The following is a 7,968-nucleotide window of genomic DNA, read 5'->3' as shown; positions in this document are numbered from 1 at the left end:
GGTGGCGCAAGTTGAGGCGGCCGGGCTCAATGATGAAGAGATGGCTCTTATCATCAAAAGATTCAAGACGGTGCTGAAGGGTCACAAGGGGCAGCCAAGCAAGAACAAGACAAAGGGAAAGCGCTCATGCTTCAAGTGCGGTAAGATTGGTCATTTTATCGCTAACTGCCCCGATAACGACAGTGACCAGGAACAGGGAAACAAGAGGGAAAAGAAGAAAAATTACAAGAAGGCCAAGGGCGAGGCGCATCTCGGCAAGGAGTGGGATTCGGATTGCTCCTCCTCCGACTCCGACAATGAGGGACTCGCCGCCACCGCCTTCAACAAATCGGCCCTCTTCCCCAACGAGCGTCACACGTGTCTCATGGCTAAGGAGAAGAAAGTAAGTACTCGAAACTCTACTTATGCTTCTTCTAGTGATAATGATTCTAGTGACGATGATGAAATAGACTATTCTAGTTTATTTAAAGGTCTAGATAGAATTACAATTGGCAAAATTAATGAATTAATTGATGCATTGAATGAGAAGGATAAACTCTTAGAGAAACAAGAGGATTTATTGTATGAAGAGCATGATAAATTTTTAGAAGCTCAAAAATCTCATGCTCTAGAAGTTAAAAGAAATGAGATGCTTACTTGTGAATTATCTTCATGCCATGAAACAATTTCTAAATTAAAGAGCATTAACGATGAGTTGAATGTTAAGATAGAAATAGCTAGTAAATCAACAACTTGTGTAGAAAATGTTGTTATTTGCAATAGATGTAAAGACTTTGATATTGATGCTTGTAGTGAACACATAGCTTCTATTGCAAAGTTAAATAATGAAGTGGCTAGTCTTAATGCTCAACTTAAGACTAGCAAAAGTGATTTTGAAAAACTAAAATTTGCTAGGGATGCCTACACGGTTGGTAGACACCCCTCAATTAAGGATGGACTTGGCTTCAAGAGGGAAGCCAAGAACTTAACAAGCCATAAGGCTCCCATTCCCGCCAAGGAGAAAGGGAAGGCCCCTATGGCTACTAGTGCTAAAAGGAACCATGCCTTTTTGTATCATGATAAAAGACAAACTAGAAATAGAAGTTATGATGCTTTTGATTCATATGTTTATGATTCTCATGCCATGTTTGCTCCTAGTTCCTCTTATGTGTATGATAGAAATGTTACTAGGAGAAATGTTGTTCCTAAAAGAAATGTTGCAAATGTTCATAGAAAAGTAGTGAATGAACCCTCTACAATTTATTGTGCTTTAAATGCTTCATTTGCAATTTGTAGAAAGGATAGAAAAGTAATTGCTAGGAAGTTAGGGGCAAAATGCAAAGGTGATAAAACTTGCATTTGGGTCCCTAAGGAAATTGTGACTAACCTTGTAGGACCCAACAAGAGTTGGGTACCTAAGTCCCAAGCCTAAATTTGCCTTACAGGTTTATGCATCCGGGGGTTCAAGCTGGATTATCGACAGCGGATGCACAAACCATATGACGGGGGAGAAGAAGATGTTCACCTCCTACGTCAAGAATAAAGATTCCCAAGATTCAATTATATTCGGTGATGGGAATCAAGGCAAGGTAAAAGGTTTAGGTAAAATTGCAATTTCTAATGAGCACTCCATATCTAATGTGTTTTTAGTTGAGTCTCTTGGATATAATCTGCTATCTGTGAGTCAATTATGCAATATGGGATATAACTGTCTATTTACAAATGTAGATGTGTCTGTCTTTAGAAGAAGTGATGGTTCACTAGCTTTTAAGGGTGTATTAGACGGCAAACTTTATTTAGTTGATTTTGCAAAAGAAGAGGCCGGTCTAGATGCATGCTTAATAGCTAAGACTAGCATGGGCTGGCTGTGGCATCGCCGCTTAGCACATGTGGGGATGAAGAACCTTCACAAGCTTCTAAAGGGAGAACACGTGATAGGTCTAACTAATGTTCAATTCGAAAAAGATAGACCTTGTGCAGCTTGTCAAGCAGGGAAACAGGTGGGAGGCTCTCATCACACCAAAAATGTGATGACGACATCAAGACCCTTGGAGATGCTGCATATGGACCTTTTTGGACCCGTCGCCTATCTGAGCATAGGAGGAAGTAAGTATGGTTTAGTTATTGTTGACGACTTTTCCCGCTTCACTTGGGTGTTCTTTTTGCAGGAAAAGTCCGAAACCCAAGGGACCCTCAAACGCTTCCTCAGGAGAGCTCAAAATGAGTTTGAGCTCAAAGTAAAGAAGATAAGGAGCGACAACGGATCCGAGTTCAAGAACCTTCAAGTGGAGGAGTTCCTTGAAGAGGAAGGGATCAAGCACGAGTTCTCCGCTCCCTACACACCACAGCAAAATGGTGTGGTAGAGAGGAAGAACAGGACGCTCATCGATATGGCGAGGACGATGCTAGGAGAGTTCAAGACCCCCGAGTGCTTTTGGACGGAAGCCGTTAACACTGCTTGCCACGCCATCAACAGGGTCTACCTTCATCGCCTCCTCAAGAAGACATCGTATGAGCTACTAACCGGTAACAAACCCAATGTATCGTACTTTCGTGTATTTGGGAGCAAGTGCTACATTCTAGTGAAGAAAGGTAGAAATTCTAAGTTTGCTCCCAAAGCTGTAGAAGGGTTTTTGTTAGGTTATGACTCAAATACAAAGGCGTATAGAGTCTTCAACAAATCATCGGGTTTGGTTGAAGTCTCTAGCGACGTTGTATTTGATGAGACTAATGGCTCTCCAGGAGAGCAAGTTGTTGATTGTGATGATGTAGATGAAGAAGATGTTCCAGCGGCTGCTATTCGAACCATGACGATTGGAGAAGTGCGGCCACAGGAACAAGATGAACGAGATCAACCTTCTTCCTCAACTATGGTGCATCCCCAAACCGAAGATGACGAACAGGTACCTCAAGTGGAGGCGCTTGATCAAGGGGAGCACAAGATGATCAAGTAATGGAGGAAGAAGCGCAACCGGCACCTCCAACCCAAGTTCGAGCGATGATTCAAAGGGATCATCCCGTCGACCAAATTCTGGGTGATATCAGCAAGGGAGTAACTACTCGATCTAGATTAGTTAATTTTTGTGAGCATTACTCTTTTGTCTCTTCTATTGAACCTTTCAGGGTAGAGGAGGCCTTGCTAGATCCGGATTGGGTATTGGCCATGCAGGAGGAGCTCAACAACTTCAAGCGCAATGAAGTTTGGACACTGGTGCCTCGTCCGAAGCAAAATGTTGTGGGAACCAAGTGGGTGTTCCGCAACAAACAGGACGAGCACGGGGTGGTGACGAGGAACAAGGCTCGACTTGTGGCAAAAGGTTATGCCCAAGTCGCAGGTTTGGACTTTGAGGAGACTTTCGCTCCTGTGGCTAGGCTAGAGTCCATTCGTATCTTGCTAGCATATGCCGCTCACCATTCTTTCAGGTTGTACCAAATGGATGTGAAGAGCGCTTTCCTCAACGGGCCAATCAAGGAGGAGGTGTACGTAGAGCAACCCCCTGGCTTCGAGGATGAACGGTACCCCGACCATGTGTGTAAGCTCTCTAAGGCGCTCTATGGACTTAAGCAAGCCCCAAGAGCATGGTATGAATGCCTTAGAAACTTTTTAATAGCTAATGCTTTCAAGGTTGGGAAAGCCGATCCAACTCTTTTTACAAAGACATGTGATGGTGATTTGTTTGTGTGCCAAATTTATGTCGACGACATAATATTTGGTTCAACTAACCAAAAGTCTTGTGAAGAGTTTAGCAGGGTGATGACGCAGAAATTCGAGATGTCGATGATGGGCGAGTTGAACTACTTCCTTGGGTTCCAAGTGAAGCAACTCAAGGACGGCACCTTCATCTCCCAAACGAAGTACACGCAAGATCTACTAAAGCGGTTTGGGATGAAGGACGCCAAGCCCGCAAAGACGCCGATGGGAACCGACGGACACACCGACCTCAACAAAGGAGGTAAGTCCGTTGATCAAAAAGCATACCGGTCAATGATAGGTTCTTTGCTTTATTTATGTGCTAGTAGACCGGACATTATGCTTAGCGTATGCATGTGTGCTAGATTTCAATCCGATCCTAAGGAGTGTCACTTAGTGGCGGTGAAGCGGATTCTTAGATATTTGGTTGCTACGCCTTGCTTCGGGCTCTGGTATCCAAAGGGGTCTACCTTTGACTTGGTTGGATACTCACACTCCGATTATGCTGGATGTAAGGTCGATAGGAAGAGTACATCGGGGACGTGCCAATTCTTAGGAAGGTCCCTGGTGTCATGGAACTCTAAGAAACAAACTTCTGTTGCCCTATCCACCGCTGAGGCCGAGTATGTTGCCGCAGGACAGTGTTGCGCGCAACTACTTTGGATGAGGCAAACCCTCAGGGACTTTGGCTACAATCTGAGCAAAGTCCCACTCCTATGTGATAATGAGAGTGCGATCCGCATGGCGGAGAATCCTGTTGAGCACAGCCGCACAAAGCACATAGACATCCGGCATCACTTTTTGAGAGACCACCAGCAAAAGGGAGATATCGAAGTGTTTCATGTTAGCACCGAGAACCAGCTAGCCGATATCTTCACTAAGCCTCTAGATGAGAAGACCTTTTGCAGGTTGCGTAGTGAGCTAAATGTCTTAGATTCGCGGAACTTGGATTGAATTGTAGCATACATGTGTTTATGCCTTTGATCATGTTCATTCTGCATTTTGTTGCTTACTGTGGTGCTCAAGTTGTACAAACACTCCCTGGACCTCACAAGTCCGTTGCAAAGTGATGCACATGTTTAGGGGGAGATGTGTTACAACTTGACCCTTTGAGACTAACCATATGCTTGAGTTTGCTTGATTTAGTCTCGAAGGAGAATTGAAAGGGAAAAGGTGGACTTGGACCATGAAAGACTTCCACTGCACTCCGATGAGAGGGTAATTACTTCCAAGTTCATCTCATGAACTCTTATTGCCATTTGCTCTTCATTGAAAATTTTGGTGAGGCAATGGGGTTCTAGGGCCAAGATTGATCCCGTTTTGGTGCTTGATGCCAAAGGGGGAGAAAATAAAGGCCAAAGCGATATAAATGGATCAGCTACCACTTGAGAGATTTTGAAAATAGTAGAATAGAGTTTTTGTTTTGTCAAACGCTTTTATTGTCTATTATTGTCTCTCTTGTCAAAAGTTGGCTTCTTGTGGGAAGAAGTATTGATTATGGGAAATAGGGGGGGAGTTTTTGAAATCTTTGATCAATCTCTTTTGGAATGACTCTCTTTATGCTTCAACATGTGTGTTTGACTTAGAGATAGAGATTTGAGCTTGATTTGCAAAAACAAACCAAGTGGTGGCAAAGAATGATCCATATATGCCAAAATTGAATAAAACTCAAAGTTAGTTTTTATTTGAAGTGATTTTGCACTTGTTCTAGTTGCTTTATGTTGTGTTGGCATAAATCACCAAAAAGGGGGAGATTGAAAGGGAAATGTGCCTTTGGGCCATTTCTAAGTATTTTGGTGATTAGATGCCAACACAAGTGTTTAAATGTGAATCTATGTCCATGGGTGAACAAAGTGAAAATCAAGAGCAAAGGTATGTTTCTAAGTCTTAGTACATTGGTTTTGTGTACTAATATATTTGTCTAAGTGTTAGAAATAGAGAGAAGAAGAAAAGGAGAAGGTTAGCTGTGTACAGCCAACAGGCTGGTTCGGTCTGGGGCACCGGACTGTCCGGTGGTGCACCGGACAGTGTCCGGTGCGCCAGGCTGCCTCGGCCGAAGAGGCCGCTCTCGGGAATTCGCCGACGGCGTACGGCTAAAATTCACCGGACTGTCCGGTGTGCACCGGACTGTCCGGTGAGCCAACGGTCGGCCAGGGCCAACGGTCGGCCACGGATTCTGCGCGTGACATGTGGTCTGGCCAACGGTCGGAAGGAGGCACCGGACTGTCCGGTGTGCACCGGACTGTCCGGTGCGCCAACTGTGCGCAGATCTGCATCAGAAAGCAACGGTCGGATGAGCTTTGTATGGAAACAAATCGGGCACCGGACAGTGTCCGGTGTGCACCGGACTGTCCGGTGCGCCCGACGACAGAAGGCAAGGATAGCCTTCCAGTTGTGTTCTCAACGGCTCCTAGCTGCCTTGGGGCTATAAAAGGGACCCCTAGGCGCATGGAGGAGTACACCAAGCATTCCTACAACCTTTCTAAGCACCAAGACATTGATCTAGCGCATTCGATTCATTGTGGTAGCATATAGAGCTCTTGTGGAGTTGTGTACTCTTTGAGTTGTGTTGCGAGCTCTTATTGCTGCTTGTGTGCGTGTTGCTCTGATCTTTTGAAGTCTTGTGTGCGTTGCTCATTCCCTCCCTTGCTCCGTGATTCTCTGTGAACATCTTTTGTAAGGGCGAGAGGCTCCAAGTTGTGGAGATTCCTCGCAAACGGGATTGAGAAAAGAAAAGCAAGAACACCGTGGTATTCAAGTTGATCATTGGATCACTTGAGAGGAGTTGAGTGCAACTCTCGTCCGTTGGGACGCCACAACGTGGAGTAGGCAAGTTTTGTACTTGGCCGAACCACGGGATAACCACCGTGTCATCTCTGTGATTGATTTCTTGTGGTTATTGTGTTTTGACTCCTCTCTAGCCACTTGGCCACAATTGTGCTAACACTTAACAAGTTTTTGTGGCTTAAGTTTTGAAGTTTTACAGGATCACCTATTCACCCCCCCCCTCTAGGTGCTCTCAGTGTTGTATATGTATTAAATATTGTTGCTTCTGCTTTTGATTACTATTCTCAAGGGGATGACGTAAAATCAATGCTAGGCACTCTTTCTTTCTTCTCTGACGCATATAATTTCCACTTCATAGGCAAGAGAAAACACATGAAAAAATTTCAAAACATCAACATAAAGTCCATAATGGACCAAAAACAACAAAAAACAAAATAGGCCTACTCTATCCTCATGTGCTTCAGCCATAGCCCACAACTAGCTCGACAACAGACTTTGCCAACTAGCAACTCACATGCATGACACTATTTGTTGTTGATACCACACCGTTGGCTCATAGAGTACAACACCACCTTAAATAGGCAGTCCTGAACCCCCTCACTCGCTGAGCAAGTAGCGATTGCTTGTAACCCGAGCGGGGGAAATAAGGTAGTGTGGATGTCAATTGTGGTTTATGTGCCTAGGTCTAGTGCTACAAACTGTGGACCACCTATTCCAAGTTGTGTAGTGGGTTTCGGGTGCCTTGGCGAAAGCCTTTGCATCCCAACACCTAAAGTGGCGGAAATTGCGTGAGGCTAGCTTCACAGAGCAGCGAGAACCGCCCGCCACCAGCAGTGGAAGGAAAATGAGCCACTATGCTCTAGGCCAATTAGGGCACATGTGCCCTCTCTAGTAGACCACTACCTTTTTACTATTTTTCTTATCTACTTTTGTCCCTATGTAACCATTACAAGTCTCACAATTTTATTCTGCATCTTGGAACAAATTAAATTTGGTGTCTCAGATACTACTGCTCCATTCAAACTAAGTGTGCAAAAGAAAATTTAGTTCCTTTTTTATTCTTTAACTCTTTTCTTCTATCTAGTTCTATGTCCGTGCAATCACATATCCTTGAATGTTTTTCTCCAGATCATGTGTCTACATTTTTCTCTCTATCTTTTTCCATGTGCAACCAAGCCTTGTGGATGGATAACGTGTCGTTGCAATCTAAACCCAGTTAGAGCACATCTACACTTTACCTTGCATTACGAAAAACATATTAGGTTATATATTTATTTCTTCTACTTCCCTCTAGGTCCACCTTAAGGCTCATGCGCCATATTTTATAGACCATCATTTTTTTCATTTTTCCTATATTGTATCTAGTTTCGTGTTGGTACAATCAAGCCTCGCCAGAATGGTTTTTCAGTCCCGCCTGCTTAACTTGGCATTGTGCAAAAAATGTATTTAGTAATATATTTATTCCTTCTAAATCTAGGATGAAATTAATTGCTCACTCCCACTTATTTTAC

Source organism: Zea mays, chromosome 10, assembly GCF_902167145.1.
Source record: "Zea mays cultivar B73 chromosome 10, Zm-B73-REFERENCE-NAM-5.0, whole genome shotgun sequence".
Taxonomy (NCBI): domain Eukaryota; kingdom Viridiplantae; phylum Streptophyta; class Magnoliopsida; order Poales; family Poaceae; genus Zea; species Zea mays.
Note: the sequence above shows the minus strand (reverse complement) of the source record.